The 14,845-nt window shown below is 43.1% G+C and overlaps 1 protein-coding gene and 1 pseudogene across 3 annotated transcripts in view; both read left to right on the top strand.

Moving 5' to 3' along the window:
- Nucleotides 1–14,845, top strand: part of NTM (neurotrimin) — a 1,000,590-nt gene that overhangs the window by 7,641 nt on the left and 978,104 nt on the right. The gene's annotated exons all lie outside the window — the stretch shown is intronic.
- LOC141569311 (U6atac minor spliceosomal RNA) lies at nt 6,739–6,857 on the top strand (annotated as a pseudogene).

Here is a 14,845-nt window from a genome sequence, read left to right as displayed (position 1 = left end):
TGTCGGGACCACTTAAATCAAAATCATTTCATTATGGGGCCCCACATTGATATTTTTAAGAGCTGTCTAAGAGGTTCCAATTTGCAGCCAGGTTTGAAAACTGTACCTCTAAAGTCAACTGAAAATGTTCTGTGACCGTGGGTGTGATATGTCCCCTACATGAGCCTCAGTTTCCACATCTCTAAAATAAAGTTGAACTAAAAGACTTCCAAGTTTCATTTTAAGTTCAGTATTTTTCAATTGTGCAATTAGTCTTTTTGAGTATAGTACTGGAAAGGTCATGGTGCTAGAAGTAAATATCCAGAAGCAGTCTCTGCTTGCAGGAAACAAAAAAATATAAATACAGTCGCAAATTGGTGACCAAAGTCAGAACATGTGAGTTGTGTGTGTGCACACAAATACTGCGTACCATGTGTTATAGACTATGTCATACATCCATATATGCATATATGTCTTTATCTATACGGCATCCTTAGGATGGGGGGAAAGGATGAACTAGTCACAGCGTTTCAGGAAGAGAGAATCAGGAATGATAATGATATTTAATTGATCAATCCAATAAGAGAAATTCAGGAACCATTTGAATGTGGGTCAGGAATGAATGTATTAGAGCTGGATTTAGAAAGTCCTAAGCGATGGTCAGCCTTGGAAGAAGATTCATTCATAAGTATGAAGACCGGCATAGCCTCCATTCCCCTCCCTGGGAATCGGTCATCCAGCCTGTTGCTTCCACTGCCCTCTTCATTCCCAGCAAAGACTCAGGCTCAGAACCTCAGTGGCAGTTTTGCAGCTAGTGTGTTAGGCAGGAGTGATGCTGGCTCCACTCTTCAAGCCAGGTCCTCTCCTGCAGTGCATTCAGGGCTGAAAACTTGCTGTTATTGATGGAGTCAGCAGGACGAGGGGGGCACATGGGGAACAGAGCTACCACGCCGATTGGTGCCAAAGGCAGTCACTGGGTAACTCACAAAGTGTTCACACTGCAGTGTCAGCCAACTCCAGAGTCACAACCAGCTCAAGCCCGGAGGAACTTTCGAGACGATTTATTTCAATCCATCTCTTTGAGCTGTAACACCTCAAAAATGCACCTTTAGTTGTCCCCTAGCTTCTATCTCCACTAAGGAGCAATTTCCATCTCTCCAGATAGTCTGTTGTATCTGGCTGTTCAGGAAGACAGGAAGAAAAGAAAGGCAGAGGAGAAGGAGAATCTGTGCGGAAAGGAATTATAACATAGTAGCTATAACATTACCTGGGTCCAAGTGCTGGCTCTGTCACTTCCTAGCTTGAAACCTTTAGCAATTTAATCAACCTCTGTGTGATTCAGTTTTCTGTTTTATAAAACGGAGATAACTATGGGACTTACTTTAAAGCTGTTATGAGGATTAAATAAGTTACTGCAGATAAAGTTCTTGGAACATTGCCTGGCACATAGTAAGCTCTCAATAAATATTACCTAATACTATTAGAATTGCTACTGAGACAACCACCCACAGGACAAGAATAATTTTTTCTTGAACATGACTTTTCTTCAAATATTTGAAAACAGGATTCCCTTCCCTTCTCCCTTAAATCTCTTCACTAGATTAAATCTTCCAAGCTTGTCTCCTGTTTTCTGTATAGTCATCCACAGAAAAGGTACTGATTGCCCTTTTCTAAAGTTATTCTGCTTACTCTGTATTCTTCTTCAAGTATTCTTCTCCCTGTTGCTCTGAGTAGCCCAGAATATTACAGATATGGCCTTTCCCAATTCCAAATCCAAGCAGAATGAAGTCTCAGCTCCTTGGGAAGGCATGCGACGTCCTCAGGGTCTGGCCAGGGGTTGCCAGCCTTTCTCCTGATCGCATGTCTTCCTGGTCCTATGGACCCCTTGGCGTGCTCCCCTGTTCCCTCCTCACAGCGCACATGCACACTGCTCTCTCTGCTGAGGGCTGGCCTTGTCCACTTCGCCAAAACTTGTCATTCAAGACCAAAGTACAGGCTCAGCATCCTTTTGAAGCCCCTCAGTCCTTCTTTTATGGCTTTATTGCTCTTGTATTTACTTCTTTTCTTCATATCCACCACCCATTTGTATAGTTACCTGCTTATGCATCTATCTCCTTAGGAGACTGTGAGCTACTGGAGGTCAGAGACTGCCTTGTTTATCTTTATGTTTCTAGCACACCTAGCATAGTACTTGGCACAGATGTGGCACTCAGTTTTTATGGTTGGAAAGAAAGAAGAGAGAGAGGATGGGGACAGAGAGAGAGAGAGAGAGAATGAGAGAGAGAGAGAGAGAGAGAATGAGAGAGAGAGAGAGAGAGAGAGAGAGAGAGAGAGAGAGAGAGAACTGAGATCCCATTAGGTTTTTCAGGAGCCATATAGCTCTGTTGATTTATATTGAGCTGTTGTTAATTCACCCCTTCCTTATCCTATGCCTGTGTTGTCTTTCTATGTATACAACAACCTGACCTCAAACTTACCCTTTATGAAATCATCTTATTAGATTCAACTCATGTCTTTTTCTCTGACAAACTCTTTTCTGGACTCTGAATCTGTAATCCCATATATTATTAATCCCTCCTGGCTATAATAAGTAATAACCCATATGTTATAGGCACTTAGATAGTGGTAGATAAGCTCAATGTTTCTGGCTAAACTTGCCCAAGAGCAGAAAACACTCACTCCAGTGGTCAATAGATCAGATGAGTAGAGGAAGGGGTAGATATCTGAGCATATGTTGGTATCAGAGGGATTAACGGACAAGGGAAGTTTGACTATAAAGAAGAAGAAAAGTGACTGGATGCATTTATTCAGTTGGAGAACATGAAGTGGTCAAGTGTTTCTTACCTACGTGTTCAGTCTACTCTTTCTTCTTCTTCCACAAAGTTTTCCATTAGGGCATTTGATTCTCCTCCTGTTTTAAACAGTCGAGAGGGAACTTGGCACAGACATGGGAAAGATTGACAGCGTTTTTCTCAATGCAATTGGTGACGCATAGACATCTGTAGTTGGGAAAACCATTTTGTCAATTCTGAAAATAAAAATTAATTAATTGTTCTATATTTCTCCTTCATTTTCCCTTAAAACTTCTTAATAGGATCTAAATGTCTTATCACCATTTTTTCATTACTTTCTTGCACTGTTAAAGGCCAAAATAATTTAATCAAATCCAAAAGCTTTTTTACAGACTCCTAGAGATGAGCGATAACTTGGAATTTGCCCAGTCTCTCACCCAAGGCAATACTCCCACCTGAATTATGTTCACTAATTCCTGCTCAGCGATTCCAGAGATTTTTCAGTGAGCAGACTCTTACTACCTGAATTGTGGTCCCTAGTTCTGGCTGTCAGAATCACCTGTAGTGACAGTGATAAGCCCAGGTCCAACCCACAAAAATTCTTATTGAATAGACCAGCATAGGGTAGGGTCATCTGTATTTTGAAATAACTACAGATGATTCTATCATGCAGATACAGCGGAGAATCACTGATGAACTCTGAGTAAACAATTCTACTCTTTCTCTTTATAAGCAGGACTCTGAATTTGTTCAGGACAGTGTGTCCATTCAAAATACTCCCCTCCCACATTTCCTTACAGCTGAGGATGGCCATGCAGTGCAGTTCAGGCTAATCGCATGTGAGCACACGTTTATTGAGTGGAGTTCTGAGAATTGTACTCAGAAAGACTGTGATTTTTGGATCTTACGATTCCCCCTTCTTCTTGACTGAGAGACTGGCATACTACCTGGAGGTCCAGGAGCGAACTTGTAAACGGGAGGACGAACAACACACATCAAGAATGGCAAAGAAGGAAGCTTTTAAGGTTGAACCAAATGGACTTGCTGTTTCAATAAACCCAAAATAGCTGAGTACAGACACTTTCATATGGCTCAGTCTAATAGAAGGGACCTCAGGTTCAAGATGACGCAGCAGTTATACCAGGTCTAAAATATATATATTTCCACACTTAGTATCACTTATGAAAAAATCCCTATTGAATTAGGTTTCTATTACTTGCAGATGAATACAAGCCTAATGAATCCATGTGGAATAAAAATTTGCCTCTTCCTAACTTCTGCCAATTACAGCTACTCAAAATATAAACAATAATGTGCGAGCCACTTTCTAAGAGATGACTGTCATGGACCCTACTTATCTTATCTTGACATTCTCCGTTTCTTCTCATGATTATCAAGGGCATGACTTCTAGATCACGAATCATCCTGATCATTATCCACTGGACATGCTCCAGTTTGATAATGACCCATTAAAAGGTATTACCAGACAGACTCTTCTAGATATAGTATGACTGGTAGTTTCTCGTCTTTTTCAGAGATACCACACTAATGGGTCACATGGATGCTGTGCTCATTCCTGATAGAAAACAATGCTATTATAGAAGATGTCTCCTATCTTTATTTACAGTTAATTTTCTTTAAACGCTTCTTTTAAGTGTTTGGAAATTTCATTGTACCTCGGGTCCACTAATTAAATCCATTGACATTATTTTTTGTATTCTTATGAGCTGTCACCATCAGCTTTGTGTCATCCCCAAATCATACAGACATGCCATCTCCACATCATTGAGGAGAATAATAATAATACTAATAATAATAATAAGCAACATAATAGATCCAAGGGCATGGCCAAATTCTTACTTACATTTATATTTCATCCACTTCAGAATGATTTACTCAGACTATACTATATACTAACCATAACCAACAAGACATAGTTGTTACACTCAGTGAGGTAGACAATTTAATATAAAATGGTAAGTGCTGGGATGAAAACAAGTCATGTGTGCTATGGCAGCATCTAGAAGATTTTTCAGATCAGAGAAGTCTTCTAGAAGGATGAAATGTTAAGGCTGAGACACAAAGATAAATAGACTGAATCAGTAGGAAGAGCAGTAAGTACTTCAAGTGGAGGAAAATGCATATTCCAAAGCCCAGGGGCAGGAGAGCGTGGTAGGAATTTAAGACTCTACTATCCACTATGGGTAGATTAAGTGTGTTTGTATGGCTTGGGGGCTTTAGGGGTGGGAAGAGAGTTGTAGGTAGAAAGACAAGAGGTGTAGGTAGAGGTGTCGGCAGAGGTCAGACCTTAAATGGCCTTATGGGTCTTATAACAATTTTATACTGAGGGAAGAAAGTGTCTTGAAGGGCTGTATGCCAGATAGTTTTATGATCAGATTTGCAGTTGTAATTGTTAAATAGCATTATTTGGGGTACTTAAACATGTAAATATGTTACTCCAGTTATAGGGTCAGAAATGAATTAATAGGAGGCAAGGGAGTCTTCAGAGGATGTGGCAGCCACTCAGGCATGAGTTAACCAAGGGAGAGTTGCAGAGATGGAGAGATATGGAGGTATTAGAGAGTTTTGGAGGTAAAAGTGTTATGACCTGGAGAGGCAGAGGAAAGAAGATGATAATAAGCACTAAAGGGAAATGGAAGAAGACTTCTAGTCTTTAGGAAAATGGTCCACAGGTGGGTTTTAGGGAGATGGTGATGAATGTAATTTGGGTCATTATGGATTTGCAGGTGCCTGCTAGACAAGAATTTCTCTGATATGAAGTTGGGTAGCTGGATCTGGAAATTTGGAGAGGTATCTGAGCTTGAACAAACATGGTCTTCAATATAGATATGATTAATCACCCAGGAAGAGAGTAGAGAGCATATTAAGAGAAATGAGTGCTGACCACTACTGTTTAAAGATTGGGAAGAGAAGAAATCTTAGAAAGATGATTGACAAGAAGTGGCCAAAAACATACAAGAAAAACCAGGCAAGGATGATGCCATCAAGATCAAAGAATATGTTTGGGGACGGCAGGAACATTAGCAATATAAAATACTGCTGAAGGACCAAGTAAGGTTATTCTTAGTGACAAGAACATCTCCTATTCTCTTGGGAGAACAGTTTTGTGGTGTAGAGCCATAGCATGGGGGACAAAAGTGTGTTGGGGTGAGGATATAAAACATGTGGATAATTATTTCAAAAGGTATTTTTGTAATAAAAAGGAGAAAGTAGGGAGACAGAGGTAGGTTGCAGTTAGAGCCACTGTTGTTGCTTTTTAAGATGGGAACTACCTCTTTAAACACTGATGGACAAGGGCTAGGAAAGTGGAAGCATGAAAAGAAAGCATACTGCATGAGGTCCCTCAGGGAATATGAGGAATGGGAGGGGTATAGTGAATTTGGAGCACAGGAAGGAGAATGAACCTTGAATATATGGAGAAAGACCAATTCCATTACTAGTTAAATGAAAGAAGGAGGAAAATGTCATTAGAATATCCATTATAATTGGATTGAGCTGCAAATGTCAAAAACTACATATTGAAAAGTGGTTTAAATAAGATAGAAGTTTATCTCTCTGGTTACACAAAAACTCTACTTTGTTCATGGATGGTGTGGTCTTCCCTAAACTCAGAGACCCAGCTCTTCCTGTGGTTTAGATCTGTTGTGTGTGGCTTTGACCCGATGGTCTAAGATGGCAGCATGTATGTGCCAGGCAGAAGGATGAAAAAGGAGATGAAGGAGAGGCAGGATGTACAAGTGTCCTGTCTCCTAAAGAAGGTCCCTTCTGGAAACCCTCACGCAGCACTCTTCCCAGCATCCCATTGCCAGACTTAGTTACATCGCCACATGTTGATGCGAAGGAACATAGGAAATGTATTATCCACTTTGGATGATCACATGCCCAGACAAATTCAGGAGCCTAGCACCATGAAGAAGGGGAGGATGCATATGAAGGGATAATTATTGTGTTGTATGGAGGGAAGGACATTTCGAACTCCCCTTAACAAGCATGGAAGGGGCCACACAACAGACATGTGATTAAGGTATCACCACCTACTTTGGGGGCATCTAACCATGGATTGTCAATATTTCTAGTTAATACAGAAACACAAATCAAAATCACAATGAAATATCACTTTACACTAATTAGGATCCTTATTTTTTTAAAAAAGAAAGAAATATAATAAATGTTGGTGAGGATGTGGGAAAATTGAATTGGCACACTTGTACATTGCTGGAGGGAACATAAAGTGGTGTACCCATTGTGAAAAATAGTTTTGTGGTTCCTCAAAAAGTAAAAAAGGAATTACTGTATGATGCAGTAATTTCATTTCTAGGTATACACGTATATCCTGAAAAATTGAAAGCAGGGACTCAAACAGATATTTGTACACCAATGTTTATAGCAACACTATTCATGATAGGCAAAAGGTGGAAGCGACCCAAGTGTCAATCAAGGAATGAAAGGAAGAACAAAATGTGGTATATAGGGGCTGGCCCGGTGGCTCAGGCGGTTAGAGCTCCATGCTCCGGACTCCGAAGGCTGCCGGTTCTATTCCCACATGGGCCAGTGGGCTCTCTCAACCACAAGGTTGCCAGTTCAATTCCTCGAGTCCCGCAAGAGATGGTGGGCAGCGACCCCTGCAACTAAGATTGAACACGGCACCTTGAGCTGAGCTGCCGCTGAGCTGCCTCCCGGATGGCTCAGTTGGTTGGAGTGCGTCCTCTCAACCACAAGGTTGCCAGTTTGACTCCTGAAAGGGATGGTGGGCTGTGCCCCCTGCAACTAGAAAACAGCAACTGGACCTGGAGCTGAGCTGTGCCCTCCACAACTAAGATTGAAAGGACAACAACTTGACTTGGAAAAAAGTCCTGAAAGTACACACTGTTCCCCAATAAAGTCCTGTACCCTTTCCCCGCCAAAAAAAAAAAAAAAAAAAAAGTGGTATATATATACAATCAAATATTACCCAGCCTTAATAAAATTAATGAATTAAATTCTGATACAGGCTACAACATGAGTGAATCTTGAAAACATTATGTTAAGTGAAATAAGTTAGTCACAAAAGGAAAAATAGTGCATGATTCCACTTATATAAAGTACCTAGAATAGGCAAATTCATACATACAGAAAGTAACCAGAGTAACCAGAGGCTGGGGAGAGAGGAGATGGGGAGTTATTTAATTGATACAGACTTTGTTTTGGATGATGAAAAACTTCTGAATGTGGATGGTGACGATGGTTGCACAACAATGTCAATATAATTAATGCCACTGAACTGTACACTTACAAATGGTTAAGATGGTAAATTTTATATTGTGTATATTTTATCCCAGTAAAGAAAAAAGAAAAAAAAAAGAGACACAATTAGCTGTCCTTGGGATAGTGCAGATGTAGGTATACATTGAAGTTTGGTGGCAGGAAGTTGAAAGAGTTTGAATTTGATGTTTTTTTTCTCTGAGTATAATTTGGGAAAAGTGTGTGTTTGTACACATGTGTGCATATGTTCACGTGTGTGTCCATAGTCTGTAGGCTGGTTTTCCAGAAAACAGATAATAACTGAGTTACTTGTGTAATGAGCAAAAGAGATGACTCGTGAATCAGAAAGATCCCACACAGCATTCATCGCCTCTTTCCTCACGGCGTTCTCTTTTCTCTGGATTGTGAAAATATAATACCATCTACCCTTACCTTATTTTTCCATCTCTTTTTCTGGTTCTGGTCCTACCATTTAGAGATGGTAGCATGCCACTCCCCCCCAAACACATTCAAAGCTCATCCTGAACTCCTTTCCTGATTAACTCGCTAAGGAATTACACACATGTAGTTTTACCTTTACAGGTACATGGCATATTTATATAAAATACATTTCTTGGTTTCCACATCGGTCAGAATGTCCTTTTCTCATCCCAGTTCTATCATTAACTCTAACTTTTGAAATTTATTTTTTTCAGAAGACTTAGTTTTCCTCATCTGTAAAATGGGATGTTTAAACGTCCTTGGAATATAGTTTCCTGTTTAATTGAGTTATGTTCGTGAGACCTGTCACTCAGTACATATTGGGAAAGTGGAGACCAACAATTTCACAAGCTCTTTTGAGCAGCACGGGTATTAGTGATGGTGCCTCCCCAGGAGAGTCATCTTCAGCGCCTCTCTTCCCTCTTACTTCTACGCCAATAATCACTCACCCTCGGTTCAGCTCTGCCTCTGAACACTTTCCTGTGCTTGTCCCTCCTGTCCTGCATTTTTTTTGGAGGGGTGATATTGGGGAACAGTATGTTTTTCCAGGACCCATCAGCTCCATGTCAAGTCATTGGTTTTCAATCTAGTTGTGGGGGGCACAGCTCAGCTCCAAGTTAAATCGTCGTTTTTTCCAATCTACTAGTTGTGGAGGGTGCAGTTCACTGTTCCAAGTGGGAATCAAACTGGCAACCTTGTTGTTAAGAGCTCGCGCTCTATAACCAACTGAGCCATCCAGCTGCCACCTTTTCCACCTCTAGCCACGCTCTCATTTAAGGCTTAAGTCATTGTTTGCTAGACTAATGTAGCCTCTTAATAGGTCTCCTGCTACCAGTTTACACCCCAGCTCAGCCTTCATCTTGCTAATAATTAATTATCCTGCTTAAAAGAAAAAAAAGAAAAGCACATTTTTGTCATCTCAGTCTTTTACTTAAAATCGTCACTAGATCTACACTACTTTTAAGATAAAGCCCAATTCCTTAACTTGGCCTAGAATGGTCCTTCCCTATCTTGCCCCAGTCTCTTTCTTGCTCTGTCTCCCAGCATCCTGCTCATTATGCGCTTTAAGCCTCACTGGCCCGAGACACTGACCTTGACACTGATGCCTTTCTCCAGCACAGTGCCTTTGCACAGGCTGCTGTCTGCCTGCGACATCCTTCCTGCAGGATTAGCGCAGTGCAACACTGCACATACTTCTTTCCATGTTCAGGGTGATGGCGTAAGTAATGCTAGGAAAATAATTTAAAATGCTGAAAAAGGAGAAAAGTGTTTTGAGACCTACTCTAACCCTCCGTTTCTGTACCCAGCTTTCATGCAGATCCCTCCCAGCAGTTTCCTTGTTTCTAGCCTGCACTAGGGTAGAAGGAAGTGGTCTCTGCCACACAAGGTCATTAGAGTCCTGGCTGTCTGAGTGTGGTCCCTGAATTAGAAAGTCTGTGCCTTCCTGTCTCCAGTTATCTGCCTGTGAGAAGGACTTCAGGTGTTGGCACTAAATTTTGAGAACCATTGACGTAAGGAGCTGTGGAGCACAGATGGAGGGAGCCCTGAAGGGAAGGGCCACTCCCTGTCTTGGCTCTATGGGTGAGGGGAAAACGTCATGGGCCTACCTTGGTTCGAGGGGTCTCAGTTTCTCTGGAATATCCCTATTTTAGAAAAAACCCACCAGGACACAGCAAGCTTGGTGGTCTGTAAACTATGTAAACTATGCAAGTAAATGCATGTTCCCTTTACTTAAGGCTGCCAGATTTAGCAAATAAAAATCCAGGACACCCAATAAATTTGAATTCCATATAAGTAACAAACAATTTTTTATTATGCATAGCACATACTTATACTAAAAAGTTATTTATTTATCTGAAATTCAAATTTAACTGGGCATTCTGTTTTTATTCTGTTTTTCTCTGGCACCTGACTTCTGTCCCTAAGTGTTAGGAACAAAAGCATCAAGGGAAATCGTCTGATCAGAATCAGGTGTCTAAAATGTAGAAGTAAGTTTTAATAGCTTGGTTTTTGTTGTTGCTCTTATTTGACTTTTTATTGGGTAGGTATATGATTTGGCAGAGAAGAGAAAGAATGGGTGTTCTTTTTGGCTCGTTGGATTATTTGTAAAATCTACATTTGGTGAGAGAGAGAGTGTCATGCAGGGTGTTATGTAGGCTCTATGGTCCCGCTCCCCACACAAGAACGCAGGATATGGTGAGGCCAAAAAAGAACACCCACGGAGTCACACATAGGGGAGTCATACCACTATATTCTCGATGGTAGCTGGTCGAGATACTAAAGCAACCATCCTCCAGTACCCAAACATGGGGGTCTTCCTGCACCCCAGTCTCGCTGGCTGCCAGGGGAGACTCAGGGAGTAGGATCCACACGATCCGCAATCCGCCATTCACGCTTGCTAACCGCACTTGCTAGCTGCCTTCCATTTCTCTGCCAGCCAACCAACCCCTTGCTAGCTGCAATCCGCTCTTGCTAGCTCAGCCATGACAGTTACATTAGTGGCCAATGGCTAACTGTTTATAGCTGATGGCCAACTAGTCACAGCTGATGGGCATCTAGTACCCGAGCCAGCACCTTTCCACGTGAGGCCGAGAACCTGGAAACTGCTCTCTGGGACTCTGTCCGGGAGGGGGGGGGGGGAGACAGAGAGACAGACAGAGACAGACAGAGAGACTGAAAATGGTCCACATGTCATAAAGTTCCTCCCCTCAGTTGAAATAACTGAGTACCTACTATGGACCAGGCCCTAAAACTGCATCCCTTACAAAAGAAATGTGGAACAAGCTTCCTGGAGATTGAGCTCCTTCCCTCTGGCCCTGGCTCCTGGGCAGGTTTTCTACAGCCAACCTTTTACCTGTCCCAGGTGACAGGATGCTACCTCAGAGGGTGGGACTGTGGTGCTGTGACTGGGGAATGAATGACAGCCTTCCTAACAAGATGCAGCTGAGGGAGCGGCTTGCTGACAGAACAATTTGCTGGTGCCCAGAATTTCCACCCAGCCTCTGCAAAGCTGCAGCCAGGGCGTCAGGAGAAATTTCAGGATTTATCATTTCGCCTCAGTGTCAGGTTTTCTGCGAGCCAGCATACTTCCCACTGTGTTTTTCCAGACCTGCCACCTTGACAGGCTGTCCACTGAGGCTTCCGGAGCCCCAGGGATAACTCCTAAAACGATTCCCTCTTTTCCCTCTCCTGCTTCACTTGTGTTTATGTAAATGACTGGAAAAGCAGTTTTCCGCTTATTTCTGAAGCTTAAGGGCTTCATGAGTCGGCTATTATTGAAAAATCAGAAACTGCAAAAGCAACTTCTTAGACAATGAATTAGCAGCTCAATGACTGCGAGTAATGCGAGTATCCGTAACTGGCTGCAGTACAAATAGGAACTCCCCTGGGATGCAGTAATCAAACATGTGGCAACAGGTTGTCTGTTTCAACCCAGAGTGAGTGATCAAAGGAGATTTGCAGTTAATCCAAATATAACAAAGAAGCATCTGAGAAAAGGCCAGGAAAGGAGAGGCTAGAAGGGAGAGGGGTAACCAGAGCTTTCTGACCCGGAGTTCTATGTGCAACTGAGAGAACTTTGGGGGCAGGGGACCAAGCTGACCCATCTGAGCACCTGAGACACCAACCATGGCAGAGGGGAAACTGAGGCTTCACTTCACATTGACGCTGACCAGAACATTAACCTCAGCATTATGTCTCTTTCCCTGGACCCTTAATGTACAATTCGGGAGCGGATTAACTAGCATTGAATGATTTGCTTCACAATTCTGAGTCCTACACGGGTTCGGAGGGGTGGGGGTCAGGTGGGGGTGGGGAAGACCTTGCTCCACCTGGGAGGCGCTGGTGGGTAGTGGTCCTCTGCTGTATTTCAGGGGACAGCTGGGTTTGTATGTCTGTCTCCACGGTTCTCAAACTGTGCTCCCAGACCAGCAGCATCCGCGAGCCTTGGGAACCTGTCAGAAATGCAGATTCTCAACCTCGACCCACAGACCTATAGACTCAGAAACCCTAAAGTGAGGCCAAGCAGTCTGCTTGTTAAGAAGCCCTCCAGGTGATGCGGACGCTCACTACAGTTTGAGAACCACTGCACCTGGATGTGGTAGGTACCAGGTAGTGCTCAGGGATCTTAATGTGGGCTCACATGTGAGCGCACCAGTGGCCCGTTCCAGATCCTGGAGCAATTCTGTGCTGACCCACCCTGCCCTGGTCCCCTCACGGGGCTATGGGGCTATTGAGAAAGGGATTAATGTTTATTCAACATGCACTAGTACTGAGTGCCAGGCACTGGTAAATGTTTTACATGTGATATTGTATTCAATCCTTCTTACAACCTGACGAGCTAGGTATTATAGGTATGATGAGAAAATTTTGGCTCAGAAAGGTCAACTTGCCCAGGTCTGTGTGTCTCCTGAGTCTATTTTTTCCATGATCCCACACAGCGTCTCTGACACATGCGTCCTCTGCCCCTAGAATGCCTTGTGTGCCACCTACACGAAGTAACTGCCAGCCTGGCAGGGCCCCGTTCTATATTTCTGTCCCTCCCTCACCCCACCCGACTCCTTGCCTCATGTTAATTTCCCACCTGAGTACTGAGTACTTTATAAATAGCAAATCTAAAATGAATTTTCTACCAGCGATCATTAGCTCCCTTGACATCCATTAAACATTCTCGCAAGCAGAGAGAAGTGACAAAAGGGATTGATTTTTACAGTATGCTTAATAGGGGAAAAGAAAGAAAGGTGTTGACAAGTCTTTTTTTTTTTTTTTTTCTGTCCTGATATCACGACGAATTTGAAATCAGTCAAGTGACTTTTACCTGAAAAAAAGGTCACGATTGGGGGCAGGGGGAGATAGGGTGCGGAGAGCGAAACGGCCTCCCCAGCACCCTGCTCAGTCCATTTCTGTATCTGACAGGTAAACATGAAGTTAGTTAGCTTGTGCCAGCCACCAAGATGAATATGTCAGATTTAATGCTTCAAAATATATAGGGTCCAAGCCAGGGAAAGAGTGAGGGTGGGGGAGGAAAGCAAGTGGTATTAGGGGAGAGGGAAAATAACCAATCTTCTGCTAAAACTACTGGAAGAATAAATGTGTTGATACTATAGTTGAAGTCAGAGAAAGCTGGCATATGAGGCACTGTAGCTGAAAATTTAACTTTGATTTCAATTTTCATATTTGTCAGCAATAATTAGATTCACAAAATGTTTTGCCACTGTTCTAAAATACTAATAAGTAGAACCCTTTGTAGTGTGGTTAATGGAGTCTCTTTCTCCTAGTGGTTTAGAAAAATTCCATTAAAGTGAAGTCATACTGTATTACAGTGCTTCAATGTACATGGGCTCGGCTGCCGAGGTAATGCCATCCCGGAGCCTGGAGCCCTCTATTTAGCCACCGAGCTCCTGGCTGGGATGGGGCTTGGGATTCATATGCTTCAGCTGTCCATCACTTCTGACCTGCACAGACCTCCCTGGGTCAGGGGGAAGCCAGGCAGCCAGAGACAAAGAAAAGGCAAATTCAATAACGCATTGCACCGAAAGAATGAGCCTTTATAAGCATCACCCCCGGGAGCAGGTTGAAGAGAAGACAGGAGGAGATGATAGTGAGGTGGGGGCCTAGCCCTGGCTGGGAAGTGAGGCTCCTGCCTGAGGAGAGGAAGGCCATTCTCTGTCCATCACCAAACTGCACTCCTTCTGGTGCTTGAAGCTGAAGCCCCACCCAGTGGCAGAACCGACGTGCCTCTCCTCTCAGTCCCCATCCCACTCTAGAAAGGCAGAATTCTCTGGAGATAGGGTTTGATTAAAAGATCCAAGGCCTGTTATTTTTGAGAGACGTTTCCCTGAGGTGTCTACACCTCTCTGACATCCCAGGGAACTCCCTGTGGGCCGGTATGTGGGGAGGGATACATGACTATACTTACTTGCTTAAATGTTTAACACCCACACTCCGGAGCGCCCAGTGGAGGAGGAATGGCCTGCAGCAGCCTTGCCTCCCCTCTACCTTACTTTCAACACTACTCCACTGCATTCTCACCTGCTGGGCCTACTCAGATGGGCTGGCACCTCTCTCTGGGACACGTTCTCCTAGGCACACTGCCGCTGGAATCCAGTGAACTCCAGAACTCTGCCATGATACTCTTAGTTTTCCTTCCCTAAGTTCTGAGGAGAAACCCCAAGCTGTCAGTTCAAAGTTATCCACACCAACAGAAAAAAAGAAAGCCGAATGGATCTATGAGGTTTCCCTCACCTCCCACCGCACTCCTTTCATGTTAAACTGTGCTGTGCTTGGCCTAGTCCAAGAGTGACTTGGAGCTGACTAACCCTAAGCCATAACTG

Source organism: Rhinolophus sinicus, linkage group LG16 (genome assembly GCF_036562045.2).
Source record: "Rhinolophus sinicus isolate RSC01 linkage group LG16, ASM3656204v1, whole genome shotgun sequence".
NCBI lineage: Eukaryota > Metazoa > Chordata > Mammalia > Chiroptera > Rhinolophidae > Rhinolophus > Rhinolophus sinicus.
This window is presented reverse-complemented; position numbering and strand designations above follow the sequence as displayed.